Source organism: Peromyscus leucopus, chromosome 15 (assembly GCF_004664715.2).
Source record: "Peromyscus leucopus breed LL Stock chromosome 15, UCI_PerLeu_2.1, whole genome shotgun sequence".
Taxonomy (NCBI): domain Eukaryota; kingdom Metazoa; phylum Chordata; class Mammalia; order Rodentia; family Cricetidae; genus Peromyscus; species Peromyscus leucopus.
The window spans coordinates 10,851,651-10,867,359 of NC_051076.1; the positions used below are offsets into that span (position 1 = coordinate 10,851,651).

At 44.0% G+C, this 15,709-nt stretch overlaps 1 protein-coding gene across 4 annotated transcripts in view; it reads right to left on the reverse strand.

Annotated features, from left to right (window-relative positions):
* The window catches only part of Esrrg (estrogen related receptor gamma), a 629,832-nt gene that overhangs the window by 566,303 nt on the left and 47,820 nt on the right, over positions 1-15,709 (reverse strand). Inside the window, exon 1 of one of the 4 annotated variants that reach the window (XM_028876746.2) lies at positions 9,983-11,318. The exons of the other annotated variants lie outside the window; for them this stretch is intronic. The gene's annotated coding sequence lies outside the window, so the exon portion shown is untranslated. Of the gene's footprint in view, positions 1-9,982; positions 11,319-15,709 lie in introns of those variants that run through there. 4 annotated transcript variants of the gene reach the window in all.

A 15,709-nucleotide genomic window follows, 5' to 3' on the forward strand; every position in this document is an offset into this window, starting at 1 on the left:
TAGCCATGAGACACATACTGTGATTTCAACATTTGCAGAGCAAGTGTGTGGCTTGTTTGCAGTCTATAGAGGCTTCCATGTCTCTTCTATGGCCTATGGGGAGAAGTCACAATTACAGTGCCAACCATCTTACAAATCAACAGTTATTCCAGCTACCCACTTCCACTTGGCTTTTGTATTCTGCGTGTGTCTAAATCGGGTCCTCTTGGTCTTGACACTGTCAATAGTTGAGAATTGATAACTCATCAGTGTACCTGTTGTTGGGGGTACTGCCTATTCATTATGTGATGTTTTCAGCATCCCTGGGGCTCCACTCACTAGATACCAACAAAACCTTCTATCCAACTATAATAATCCAAATTGTCAAGATATTGTCAAATGTCCCTTGAGGGAAAATTATCACAAGCTCAGAACTACTGGTCAAAATTCATTTTGGAACAAGCAAATAAGGTCTCTAGATCATGCCTCAGGCATAAGATAGTCACCCTACAACAAATTTGACTTACACAACAAATAGCATTTTACCAGCGGTAAGTGAAACCCACAGCCTGGCAGGATCAATGAGATGTTTAGCTCTAACAAGCTATGGTGAGCAAAATAGTCCAAACTTCTCCATATATGCAAACTCAACATTTAATTTTCTGCAAGATTACCCACAATAATTACAAAGTTTCCATAATACAGCCTCAAAGGCTTGGAACTCTGAGACACATAAGAACTGATCTGTTATCTGTTATCTGTGCCGTGTACTGTGTCCATGTAACAAACCAAACAGGTGTGCACAATATTCTCCTCTAATTTTTACGAGTATTAAAGTGAAACTTTCCTAAAATTAGATTATTTAGCTATCTGGTGAAGAGAAATACACAGCAAACCCATAGCATAAAAGCAACCCTGCCGTTACCAAACACTCACTTTGTCCATAAGCGTGTGTCCTTTAATCGAATATTTGTGCCTTGTGCGTTCTAAATCATAGTTTGACATTCTAAAGATGCTAAAATATTTTGTGGTAGCTGCTGCTGGTTAATGATGGCTCGAAGGTAACGCGCCGACAGTCACGTGACACCAGTTTCCTCCATCTGCCAGTAACACACAGACCTTTCGAAGCATTCCGATAGCTAGAGTGGACTTTCTACCGGGAATCTGTAGTCAAATGCTGACGATGGTAGATCAACTCGAAGATTTCAGAGCCATTATCAAAAGACATAATTTCTTTGTCATGGTCTTAGCATTAAGCTGGGTCAAGAAATCCATCCTAAAATACACACAGCTGTATCAGGACCTTATTTACCTGATAGTCATCGAAGCTCACGGCAGAGAAAGCATACATGCATTTCCCCTTCTGATGGTCACGTGACTGACGTAGCCATATTCCAAATCAAAACAAATAATAAACAGACGCCCACATTTCAACTGAGTATGGATCCAGTGAATTATTTTTTAAATTAAAGGTACTGGATTAGGAATGTTGCACCATCTCACACTTCCTTGGCTGTTCTCTTTAAGATGATGATATAAGGACAGGGCCGCTCTGTGGCATGGGGAAACAGGTGGGCCCAGAACTAGATAACACAGGACTTAAACTGATAAGCACAAAGTCATTTCACTCTTGCTTTGAGTGGCCTGAGTCCAGGTGAGAATAGATTATGTCTCTGCTCTACTATGTGACCTCATAGATACTGGGAAATGATAGAAACAGAACCATACAGGGAACAGACAGAAGAGGAGATTGGCATCATGGGAAATCCTTCCCAGGACACTGACCCTCCCCTGCCTCCTTCTCCTGCCTCCTCTCCTCCCACCCCACACTAGCTTTTCTTTCTTTTTATTATTTATTTTATTCTCAGTTTTGTGTGTATATGTATGTGTATATGTAGGTTTGTGCACCTGAGAACGGGTGCCTGAAGAGGTAAAAAGAAGGGGTCAGATTTCATGGAGCGGGAGTCAATTGTGATCCCCTGATGTGGATACTTGGAACAGACCTCCAGCCCGAGCAGCAAGTGCTCTGAACCACTGGTCCATCTCTCTATCCCTTGACTTTGCTAGTCGATGGAGAATAAAGTGTGAATTGGTGCCACCTTACAGTCTTGGCTACCACACTCAGGACATACGACCTTCGAGTGTTTTCTTCCCTTATTTCTCTGGGGCCTTCCTCCCTTCTCAGTCTACTCCATACCCAATCACCAGTCCTACTTTTTATTAAGCCTCTTCCAGGTTGAAGATCCTGTAAGACAGGATCAACTTGGATCTAGATACTTAGAGGAACCAGTTTCTAGTATTGTTATTTTTTAACAAACCTATTCTAAACAAGCCGATTCATCGTGCAAGGCTAACAACTCAGCTGTAAAAGGAAAATGATAATTTGTGACTTCAAAACATTCCCCACACAAATACCATGTATTATTAGAAGAAATATTTATATTTAGAACAACAGAGAGTCATTTTGCATACTGTTTTACTTGAAGCCATGAGAAGGCAATTATTGAATCAACAATCATACACTCAGACTCTTTCACACAAGGACAGTCATATGGTTCTGTGACCTTGTAAAGGGAAAGGCAAACAGTCACGGCGTCTCCATTTGTTCAGTTCCTTCTCTCCACCTCCAGCATGTCAAAACACTGAAAACTGGGAATGGGGAATCCCTCAATTTTCCCCCAAAAAGGGCTGTGAGCCTCCAACTGTGGCCTCAATTCTATAACATTCAACCTATCTTAAGTAGTCTGACCTTGATAGTGACCTTGGGAATGATTATGATTTCCCAGTCCCCTCTTTGCAGTCTACCTTGGACCAAATTCCATTCCCGACAAGTCACAAACAGAAGTTTGGCATGTTATTGGCTTTGACCCCCTGCACTTACGTCAGCCTACATCGTCCAAACGAGCATGCAGAGCAGGAAGGACCACTTGCAAGGAAACCCCATCTGCTCCACAGACAGAGTGCCAGTCCCACATCACAGGAGCCATGGGTGGCCACCTGGGGAGAATGCCACAGCACCCGGTGGGCCCCAGCAAGCTAACAAGATGGCACAGTACTCTGTTGAGCAGCACCCAGCCTTTGTTCTAGAAGACAGGAAGAACCATAGCTCTCCATCACTCCCCAAAGACATGACATGGCGACGGCCTTGCCGGATTGTAGCAGCAGCACACTTGTATACGAGGACATGCGGGCTACTTCATCAAGACCCTCCGTGAAGACCTAGGTGTGTGTGACTCTCCTCTGTCATGTGTCCTCCAGTTTTTACAAGCCCATGTCATCACAACCACATCACTGAGAAGAGAGGGGAGGCTTTCTCTGGGGTGTCAGAATCTAGAGGACAGCTTTCCTGACTGCATACGAAGCCCAGTGGCTTGGTTTCCTAATGTGCAGTGCTGAGAAGGAAATGTGGCTTGTTTAGCTCAGAAGATCTTTGAAGATTAACTTAAAGGGGAGGGGTATTTTTAAGTGAAAAGGATCAGACCACACGGAATGCATAGCTTTCTCTATGGATATTAGTATAATCTGTGCCCAAGCTTCAAGAGTGTAACCAGAATTTAGGCTCTCCTCCCCTCCCCTGCCAGGGTTAGTGTGTGAAGGAGTGTGGAAATGGTTCCATTTTTTGCCTCGTGCTGATGTACCAGCTCTTTTTCCTCTTTTTGTGTCTATCATTACTTTTGTATGAAACTCTTATAACATAATATAGAAGATTGTTCCAGACCTAAAGGTTAAATCGTCATCATGAAAGTCTCAAACTGTCATTTTATACTCACTCTGGTTTGGACTAAATAATGTCAAAAAATGGGTTAAAATGAGAATGACTCTAGACTATCTACTTTCCCTTGCTGAAAGGGCTGCCTAAACTGCCTAAATATGAACTAAGTTCTCGTTTTCTCTCTCTCTCTCTCTCTCTCTCTCTCTCTCTCTCTCTCTCTCTCTCTCTCTCTCTCTCTCTCTCTCTCTCTCTCCTCTCTCTCCTCTCTCCTCTCTCTCTCTCTCTCTCTCCCTCTCCTCTCATCTTCTCTCTTTCTTCTTCCCTTCATCTTCCTCTTATTTCTCAATTTTCATTCTAGAAAAATCAACTTTTCTACTTTTTCTGAAGAAGAATGAAGTCTAGAAACTGTCTCCATTTGAGAGAGGCAGGATGTATACACACCCTGGGAAGACATCAGACTCCTAACCCACCCCCGCCATTCATTGGCTGTGGATATTTTCAAGGCTTCCTGTTCTGTTTGAAGGATGAGGCTGACAATGTCTATCACATTAGAACAATGAGGAGACTGGATCAATTAGATACCACACATTTCACATGGAATGGTGTCTATTTAAATGGCACAATAAAGAAGAGCCATTATTTACATTCAAACTAAAAGTCAACTTCTATATTTGTAACATTGAGGATAATCTGAAGGATGGAAATTGGGAGGAGAATCACAAGGTAAGACACTGTTCCACCAGTGTTTAAAACAAAACAAAACAAAAAACCAACAACAAAAATTAAAAAAAAAAAAGAGCCATCTCATTGTTACTAATATTTACTGAGTATTTAATGTGAGGCAGGCACTTTTCACCACGGTTCTACGAAGTAGCTGGCATGATTATTCCAATCCAGGATAAGAAAAGAAACAGAGTGGCTCCATTGATCATCTACCTCATCCCAGAACCTTAACACGGAGTCCAGTTCCAGAGCTATGTTGGAAAGCATCCTCTAAGGTCATGAAGATCATGTAGGATGGCACCGTCAAGACCAATTAACAACAATAAAGTACTGGAGTCTACTTCTTACAGCCTTCCTATTTAAATGACTCCAGCTGCTCTTAATTCACCAACATTCTAATTTCTTCCCTTGTGTAAGGAAGAAACCAGTGCATCCAAGCTAAGGTTTTAAGATCTTGGAGCCCTGGGTATCACCCATCAATATCAACATTTTTGTTATCATCACAGCCATGGATGATTCTGTGCCAAGCAACAAGCAATTCTTCACCTATATGTGCTACAGTACAAGGAAATGTTGAAGACTATTGACCCTCCCCCAATCTAGATGTACACTTACAATCTTTTGTTTATATGTCTACCACACACAGGCAACTCCACCATCAATCTCTAAAAAGGGAAGACTGACAAGTTTGCTGCTACCTTTCACAGCCCATAAAGGATTAAGCTAAGCGTTTACCATAGGTAATTTAGTGTAATCCTTGGAACAAACCTACTACATTTACATTACAGACACTTTTAGCTCAGTCTCTCAGCAAAGGAGGCCACAGACCCGATTGGTCAACTGTCTTTCTCAAGATCACAAGGGTGTTTAGAGGAAGCCGCAAGCCCTGATTGGTCAACTGTCTTCCTCAAGGTCACAAGGGTGTGTAAAGTACAGCTTTACAATTTGACCTAGATTTCTGTCATTTCTTCCTGTAGACACTTTGAGATGGCTCACCATTTTCTAGACTGGGCGGTTTTTAATTCTATGTATAAGCTCTCTCTGTTTGTAATCTGTTCCACTATAAGGCAGGGCTCTCAGGAATGTGCCAACAGGAAGGAGACCTCTGAACTTCTATCCTGACTTCACACTCACAAGTTTTATGACCTTGAACGCCCATATGTAGAAGCAAATGAACCACTTCCAGCTGCTGTCTTGTAGGTTTTGTGATGTCTGGAAAATGGCTTGCTATCGTCCTCCATTCTAACCAGAAAAGATCCTAGAAAGGGTTCACTGTGCTGGTTTCACTTGGTGGCCAGACTATCGGGCAAGGGTAGTTAAGGAAAAGGCTGGCTGGGAAGTGTGAGAAAGACATCCACCTCACAGCTGTCCCTGCCTGAATAGTGCCATGGGTAAACAAGAGCTTCTCTCTAGAGATCTCGGCTGGCAATCTGTTTTCATTCCTTTCTTGGGGGAGAAAAAGAGAAATTCATATTTTCATGGAGAATGTATTGCTTTCTACACGAAACTGCCAAAACCCCAACTGGAGACAAAATCCATCTGACAAAATCCCTTAGCTGCTTTGATTCAGTTCTTAAAGGAGATTAGTTGTTGGAAGGTCACACGGAAGCCGTCCCACTGCACACTACAGTGTGGAGTTTCAAAGCCTTCACTACTGAAGGGATCTCCATGCTTGATGCCCCTCTCTCCATGGTGTTTAATCAATGAATCAACAAATAGTTCCTGAGCAAGGCTTCCCTGGGGTCTGCAGGTCACTTCAGATGTGACTCTCCAGTTCAATAGTAGGAGAAAAGAAAAACAGATTTTTTTTTCTGACTCCTCTAAAAGTTCCCATTTATAAAACCAGAGCTGGCATCAAAAGGCTGCTGGACTCCTGTCTCTCTTTTCCCAAGCTCTGTGATTCATACAGAAAAAGGCAATGCAATGTAGCAGAGAGAACACAGGATGAAGACAAGGGAAGGGGAAGACTAGAAATGGAAGAAAAAAAACCTGGAAGGGTTGAGGAGAAAGGACTGAAGGAATATGACCTTTATGCCACAAGGACAAAGGTCAAAAGAGAGAGAAACAGCATTTCAAGAAATGTCTCCTTGATGGTGTAAACCCTCTGCTCACAGACCTGCCGCTACTGGTGTTTAATAAAAATAACAACCTTGGTGGTCAACTAAGGAGCACCGAGGTTTAAACTCATAGGATTAGGGTAATCACCACTTCCTAAATTTTGTTTTATTTATTATTATTGTGTACATGTACCCTCACTCTATCTAGCAGGAGTGTCATATATGGAATTGAATGTCTCCGGTTTAAATGTCCTTTTTTCCTCAACTCTCTCAATGGGGTTCTATACAGTCTCAACACCCCCAGTATCAAAAGTCCTAATCTGCAGTAAGAAAATTTTAAAACTCAATCTTCCTAAATAACTTTGCCTGAAAATGAAAAGCATGTAAGATATCATCCCAGGCTTTGAATAAAAGGTTGTGCACAATATTACATGATGCAGTATACCGACTTGGGGTCTCCCAGGTGAGGACACACAACTGCAGGGGCAGGTGGAGATGTAAGCTCTTTCCTTCCCTGGCTGGCCCACAGCAGGACTCTACTTAACTTGCATTTTCCAACCAAAATAAACAATGAAACTAGCAAGAGTTTATTGAGCATATACTGTGCCAGATAGGGTGCTGAATATTTTCTACCCAGGATCCCTTCTCACCCTCTCAACCATCACTGGCATGCATTAATGCCCTCTGTCTATTAATGAGGATACAAAGGTCAAAGGAGAGATGAAGCCTGCTTACACAAAATCTTAAGGTTGTGAAGCCCGCAGCAAAGACTCCAACACACATCTCCACAGACTGTGCCTCCTTCCAAATCCCCGGGGATGACACTTACAGTTGTGTCCTTCAGCTTAGGCGATCAAGGTGAGGAAACATCAGGAACGGCGTTTTTATTATAATTACCCCAAACCTCTCTCTGATATGACATTCTCAACATGTACCTGAAAATCCTCTCCCCCGACACACATGAGTTACCCGAGTTCCATCACATCTAAGCACAGCTGGTTTGAAAGTACCAAGCAAAACCTAACCCCACATCCTCACCCAAGACATTCCAAAGAACTTGTCAGCCTAGGTATCACGGGGCACTCCAGCATATTCAAAACACTGATGTAAAAAACAACCACCACTCGTCAGTATAAGTACCGGGTTAGCAGGTAGCCCTTCCAGGTCTGAGCAGTTCGCTACATAAAATCTTGAGAGCAGATGGAGAGGTTGATACTTTTGGCTCTCCTTGAGCTCCCGGCTCACATCTTCCAGGGGCTTATGGGTCCTACCTCAGTGATGCTAATCGGTTAATATACACCTGAAGTCTACACAGCTCAGCATGACCTCAAAGCCTGTCCAATTATGTAGCTAGTCAGAAGAGTCTGTACATCAAAAGAAGGCAAAATACAAGCACGTCACTGTCTCTTGTTTCCAGATTACTCGTGGTCATATGCCACCCAGGGGGGTGGGGATGGAAGCAGAGCCACCCCACCCCCACCGTTCAGCTCTTCCACTTTAAGACAGACATGCCTAGCTGAGTCCTTAGCTTCAAGTGTCCACGCAAGTTTCAGACTGAGAGCATCCTCGCTCCTCTACACTGTGTGTGGCAAGGCCCACCTCCAAACCCCAACAAGGGCATAGCTGCGCTTCTGAGATGCTCTCAGGCCGGCAAAGTGGTGGGCCAGAATTTCTCTGCTTGTCTCTAATTTCAAGCACAGCTGGACACAGTTCGCCAAGCTAAGCATGAGTTAGTACCTAACCCACCCGGGTGCAGTTCGTTCGGGTTTTTTTGTTTGTTTGTTATTAGTTGAAATCAATCTTATGAAGACCATCATTTACACATATGCTTCACCATCCTTCCAGAGAAATGCAAGTGTCATTATGAGACCTGGCCCTCTGAATCCAGAAAAGCTCCAGAGGCATTAAACAACAAACAAACAAACAAACAAAACAAAAACCTCAGGTTGGACCCAGTACTCCCCTCCCCACAAGCCTCCATGTGCTCATTACTATCCTGCAAAAGTTGATTTGAAAGCCAGTAACATATTTTCAGAAAGACTGAGGTTACAGATTAATCCAGAGAACAAGGAAGAAGCAAGAAGACAGATGTGCCACTTCAGAGGGACAGAACGGAGGGACCTGTGATCCTGTTACAGCTGGTCTAGGGGACGTGCGGTATGCAGCAGCACGACCTTCCACAAAGAAAACCCCAACATACTCAGCCCTATTTTTGTTTGCTTCATTTCTAAAATACAGGTACTTACCACCGAAAATCCACAAGTCCCCACACTTTGCCCACAGAGCACAGGCCACCTTTCTCCTTGGAAGCCGAGTGGGGCCTGTCAACTTCAAGGAGATCCCTACTCTAGTGGGTTAGAACTAAGCAGGGGGGGGGGGGAGAAAAAAGACAAGCTTTCCCTTTAAAACTGAATACAAGCGGATACCAAATCACATGACCTTTTACCGTAATTTCTGTTAAAATCATTTCATGTCTGGTTGCTCCTGCTCTCCTGGCTCATTTGTATTGTTTACAACAAGCCACTGCACGGCCAGTTAGTGGTGGCTGACTCCATGGTTACCCGTTTTTACATTCACTAGTTAAATGGAATGCATCTGGGCTGTGGGTTCCAGGGAGCAGGCTCTTAAGTAACCACAATCCAGCTATCAATCAGGCTAATCTGAGAGAAATTAATCTTATAAACATAAGTATTGTTGCAGATTAAAAATTGATAGAAAGGGGCCACCAGCTTTTACAGACTGGAGTTCCAAAAGTGGACAGGCTGAGATTCACCTCAGAGCCTGGCAGTGTTTGGTCTGTGGTCTTCCTCTGACAGCCAGTCAGATTGGGGGCCTAAAAAGCTTTCAAAGGTAATACGACCACCCTTGACAAACAAATCCACCACCACCACCTCCCCAAGAGCCCTGAGTCTTTCTTTCACCTGGGTAGCCCTTGGAATCAAAACACAGGTTTAACCAGACTGCAATCCCAGCAAAGTAAATTAAACAGATGCATACAGGACCGTCAAACACCAGACAAGCACTGAGTAGGATTCAATTAAAAACGAACCTCAGAGGAATACGCTATGAGTAAATTATAACTGCAAACTAGTACAGTTTATGGAGAGCAAGCATGCTACAAACTCATTCCATTGTCCATGAATTTTTGTAGTTAATTCTTTAAAAGCATTCCCCCAAAGCTAACTTGTTTCTCAGGATGGACAAGACCCACAGTCATCGGCTCTAATAAAAATTGAGGAGTTGTAGAGCTTAATGCCCACAATAATTGGCCCACGAGTCACATCTATGTGCTAAATGAGAAGGGCAAATAGCTAAAGCTAAGATATTACAACCCCGTCTACTGCAAAGTCACTGTATCAGAGGCTACAATTGATCTGTTGCCTCAGAACGAATTGAAACTGAATGTAACATAAGATCGGAAAAATCCCTCCTGTACTGCTAATCGGATATTGTATAATGGTTGATTGCAGCTCTGCCTTGTCCTATTGCTGCCTGAATCATACATACTTACACGTTCTGGGCTCTTCCAAGAGTTTGGTGCAGTTTCAAGGACAAATGTCTTAAGCAAGTCTCTCTACTGTGCAGCAGGGAGCCTGCTCGGATCTGATGACAGGAGCCTGGTGCTAAATCTGACAACAGAGGAGGAAACTTCCTGTGTGAGGAGGGGATCTGGGAGAGGCTCGGGTTCAAAAGGCAGCCGGGAAGGTGCTGCTTGGTCTGCTCCGGGCTGTGTGGACGGACAGGGTAGCCAGCCGCTGGGCTGTGTTTGCAGCCCTGCAGAAAGGAACCTTTACTGAAAACCAATGGTATCACATTTCAGAGGAGCCCGTGCCAAGTGCTGGAGAGCAGAGCAACCTTTGACAACTTCACACAATTCACCCCAGCGGACTCCAGCACAGGTCAGGGAGGAGTGTGGAAAGAGGCTCCCCACCGCCAGGTCTCATCTCCGTGTCTCAGTCCAGCACCCAGCTAACCAAAGGCTAGCAGCCGCTGGACACAGCACCAGTGCAGGGCCCTCCCTGCCTTTAACTTGAACCCAGCCTCTGCCTTGGCTGCCCTCACCCACCATGTCCTATAGGCTAACAGAACTTCATCCAGTCTGTACTTGTGTGTATGTGTTCATGTATGTTTCATAGTGTGTGCATGTGTTTACATAGGCGTGTGCATGTTCATGTATGGGTCACATGTACGTGTAGATGGACATCCTGTGTCTTCCTCACTCATTCTCTACCTTATCTCTTGAGACAAGGTCTCTCACTGAGCTTGGAGCTCACTGATTGGCTACTGGCCACAGGAGCCTCAGGAATCCTCTTTGCTTCCTTAGCACAGAGACTGCAGTCACGTGGTTCTACTCTGGCTTTGTACAAGTGTGCTGGGAATTGGAACCCAGGTCTTCACGCTGGCACAGCAGGCACTTTGCTGGCTGAGCTACCTTCCCAGATCCTTGATCCAAAATCTTCAAGTGTGCTTGCCTCTGTTTTTCCCTCTACCCATTTTGTCTGGGAGCCCCATGATGGTTCCGAGAGGTAAACTGAGAAGAAAATAATGCAGGATCTAGTCCTTTCATATCGAAATCTAGACTGTGACAACTGGGGGTGGGGAGCGATTTTTGAAACAACTGTGTTGTCAAGACAAACTGAAAGTGACTGCAGAACATAACTCCAAGTGAGCTCACTAACCTAAGAGACCATGGGGCACCGAGAACAGATGAGTAATAAAGAATATGGGGCCTACCCTCCAGTACGGGAACCACATTCTCCAATTCTCAGTCTTAATATGGAAGAGGAGAAGCTTTGAAACTCGACTATCTCCAAGAATGAAAGGTGTTCTTATCTTATTACAGTCTTATTTTTTATTGGGGGGGGGGAGAGGTAGATGTAGAGTTCAAAGGTCAATTCTCCCCTCCCATCTTTTGTGTTCCAAGGATCAAACTCAGGTCATCCGGCTTGGTGGCGGGAACTTTAACTCACTGAGCCATCCGCCCCTTTGGCCTTCTGTGAGTAAAAGTAAAGGAAGATAAGCGGCAGTGACAGGGGCCGTGATAGGGGATGGGCAGTGACTAATAGCAGACACAATCCAAATCACTGAGCACTCCATTATCTGTGAGGTCCATGCTACCTTGCCCTTCTCGCTTAGCCCTGTGATGAGACTACACAAAGGCCTATGGAAAAGCATTTTTCAATATTGTGCATCTTGCTTCAGAGGGCAGAAACCACAACTGGCCTCTTCACAGGGGCCAGAGGAAATGTTTTGCCCTCCTTGTCTAAAGGCGGGCCCAGCAGCTGCCTGGGAAAATGGTGAACTACGTGAGGCCTTCTTTTTGCATGTCGGCCACACACTGCCTTCTAGGAACAGTAACGATGCGCTCACGTGTGAAAGCCACCCCATGCCATGAATGGAGTCGGTTTAACTTCTGTCCTGACTCCACCACTCCACCCACACGAGATCAACAGTTGCTCAGAATATCCATATTTCTGTTTTTCTCATCTATGAAAGGGATGCAATCTCTCCGCCGTTCAAGATTTTTGTGAGGATTTAAAGGCTAACATATGTTGGGGACGGACCTCAGAGCCTGGCACTCAGGCATTCACAAACATTTACTGAGCCTCTGTTAACAGTCAGGCATGGTGCCAGACACTGTGGGCACAAAGTCAATCACAACACAGGACCTTCCCTCAAAGCACAAGTGCCCAAGAGTTAAGTCTTCCGCCCTCCCTTCCTGTAATCTCCGCAGCCCCGACTGAACACACAAGAGCATTTCCAAAGCGTCTCTCTGGGGGCTGGAGAGGCAGTGGCTGGTAGAGCAGTGGCCTAGCCTAGCCTATGTCATGCCCTGGGTCCTTCTCCAGTACAAACACAACAAAACAAACAAACAAAGACGAAAGGGAGCCGGTCCTCTCAGTTGACCCTCCCAACAATTTTACGAGCTGGATGAAACTAAGGCCAGTTTGTAAATGGGAAAACGACATCTTCAATAGGGCACATCTAGTAAGCTGAAGCCTGAATGTCAATGAGGCTCTCTGGTGAGCGCAAGCACTCCTTCCGGGTGGGTCATATTTTGTACAGTTCTTCCTCATACTGTACTTAGGTCTTGTTTTTGTTTGTTTACAGTGCTGGGGATGGGACCTAGACCCTGTACCCCTGCCCTATTACCTTAACAATCATTATACCTCCCTAAAAGCAGCATGGATGCCTTAACGCAGAAACTGTCTCTTAAAATTATACTGTATTTTGCTAACTGACCTATCTGGATGGGGAAGGTACGGCATGTTCAGTACATTTCTCTAAAGTGAAAAGAAACCTGAGCTGGGCTGACTGTATTAGCTGGCCAATTTCAGAGACACTCTCAATACGTGATGGCGTGGGGGTCATCTGCAACTTGAAAACAATCATATATCTATCAAAGTTCATGGCACCAACTCAATTAAGCTCCCGGGATTTTGTTTTCCCCTTGTTTAGCACACATCTACCAGGAACTGAAGATCCCTTGGTTTTCACAAAAGTGAATAGAAATTGGCTTTCAAGCACAAATTTGATCTCATGGCATCTTTGATTTCTAGTTTGACTGAGTTTCTAGGTTTAACAGATCGCAAAGTGTGGAGTTCTGCCCATCATTATCTGGGGAGTGAGCTAAGGACATCCCAGTTTCAGACAGAATCTAACTACATTTCTCTCATTCCATGACTTTAAATGCATTGTCTGTACAAACAGCCCATTTCTTGAGCAATTCTTGACCTATTCTTTACTGCATGCTTTGGAATACAGTTCATTTATAATGGCAAAATTGGCTAGGCTTTTATCGGTGAATCATTCATAAAAATATCCCTAAAAGATACATATACCACACCTCCACTTGGAGTCAACTGATATCTTCCATTCATTACTTCTAATCTTATACCCATGAAGACATATTTTTCAGATGCAATTTATATCACTATTTATAAGTATTTATCACCAAACAACAATCCCTGTAGCCTTCACAAAAATGCATACATTTTAGATTAATATCAACGCTATAGAAAAAGTACAAAGGACAGGCAATGTTTGAGACGAACAAAACCAATGCTAAATACATTGGTTTGGTTTCTAAAGTCATGTACTTGTTTATTTGGACAAGCAGTGGCCCTCTGGGAGGGAACATAAATAAAGCCGCCTATGTCTTGGCGCTGTCTGTTTCAGAAGCACCAGGCCTATGGAATGCCTGCCACCTTCAGCACCTCTGGGTCACTCCCTGCTTCCTCCCTCTCTGCCTTGCTCCACAGGAAGCTAGAAAGCACCAACAAAAGAGGCTCTGCAGTGAGATCAACTCACTCTCAACTGATCAGATCCCAAGGGTCAGACCTGGTGAGTGGAGACAGGTCAGCCTAACAATTCTCACTCGACCTGCACAACCATCTCGAGAAGCAATGCTTTGATTCGCTACATTTTCACAAGTGATACAGGCTCAGGGAACTAGCAATTTCCCAAAATTACATTAGTGGGTGGCCCAGCAGAAATTCTAAAATGAGAACGGGAGAGCTAATTCCAAGTCTTCTCCACAGAATTCACAGAATCGTCCCCTTTAGGGAAGACAGGGAGTGGTCACTTGCATTCATTTCCCTTGTTCTTCCATAGATCTTGTTTGTTTGTGTATTGTTGTCTTGTTTTGTTGTTGTTGTTGCTTTGTTTTAGACACTCGGTGCTTTAACCCTGGTACCTAAGGCTTCAGTCTCCCCAGTGCTGTGATTATAGGCACTACCCTTCATCTGCCTTCACATCCCACAGCTCAGTTAAAATAGGCCAGGCAGTATTCACACACACACACACACACACACACACACACACACACACACCACACACACACGCACACACACACACCTCTTTTACCTGTCATTGCCTTGCACCTTTTCTTCTCTTATATCTTGGCCTATGGCTTCACTGAGTAAATTTATTTATCTTTCTCCATTTTTCCTCTCTCATACTTTTAATGAATTTCAGGGACAAAAAAAAATCTTATCGCAGGCCATATCCTTAGTAATAGTACTGTTTCACTATTTCAGGAGAAAGGGAAGTCTCCTATTTTGCTGTCGGTCTCTAAAATTCTAGAAGTTTCTCAAAACCCCTTTCAGCCACTCTGCAAGAGCTCCTATCTACCTATCCAACTTCTAGATCCGTGCGCAATGTCTTAACGCTCAACCCTCGAGTATCCACATATTGAACTTGGACTCCGTTCATTGCGACTCCGTTATCTGCCACGTTTATCACTTGTATCACAATGGAACAACTATTTTCACATTTGAGGTGTCACTGATAAAACAATATTTCACTCAAACAGGTCACATCAGCTATTTTGATCTGGCCTAGGAGTTTGGCAATATAAGACTGTTTTTCACAGAAAGAAAAGGTCTGTTTAGGACAACCGATATATGGCATATAAAGAAAACACCTGTATTCAAACCTGAATGTCTAAGTCCCATGAGGTGTCCATTCCAAGCCAATGAACTTGAGCTCTGCTACATACTCTGCACACTGTCATTTATAGCCTTGGCATATGGTCACACATAAAGAAATAGCTTCTAGAACAAGAGTAAATAGGAGCATTTGTTGTTTGACTTGTTATTAATCTTAATCACTTAAAGGAGAATCGAAGGGAAAGTAAACTGGAGGCCATCTAGTCTACTCCTTCTGGTTGGCCCACAGATACTAAAAGGCCCACCATTGTTCTCCGATGAGCTGGTACCAGATTCCACAGATAATGGCTTCCTATCACTGCTGCTGACCTTTCGTGGCAACCAGCATTCTACATTATCGGTAAAAAAAACAAGCCCCCAACTCTCAGGGTGATTGGCCTGAAGCATCATCAGAACTGTGTCCTAATTCTGCAACCTTCAGAAAACAAATGCCCATACTAAACTGACGATGAACTCCTCACAGCTGAAGGGAGCGCTCATTTACACAGACGACTTTGGGTTTCTCTCCACACACAATAACTTGGAGGAATATATAGGCTGTGTTTACGGTGGCACAAGAGCCGCAGTCTCTAAGAAGGGCTATAACTGCTAACAGTCTTCCTGATTTATGTCAGGAAACATACAGGGCATGAAATGATTCCTGCAACCTAACATTTTCCTCAAGAACGCTGGTGAGCAGAAGATAGAGTCCCCAGCTGTGGGGACGGCTTGCTCCTGTTCCCCTTTCAAGACACATGTATGTTGAGCAATTATATATGCTCTGTCCCTGGAAAGGAGTTTTACATTAG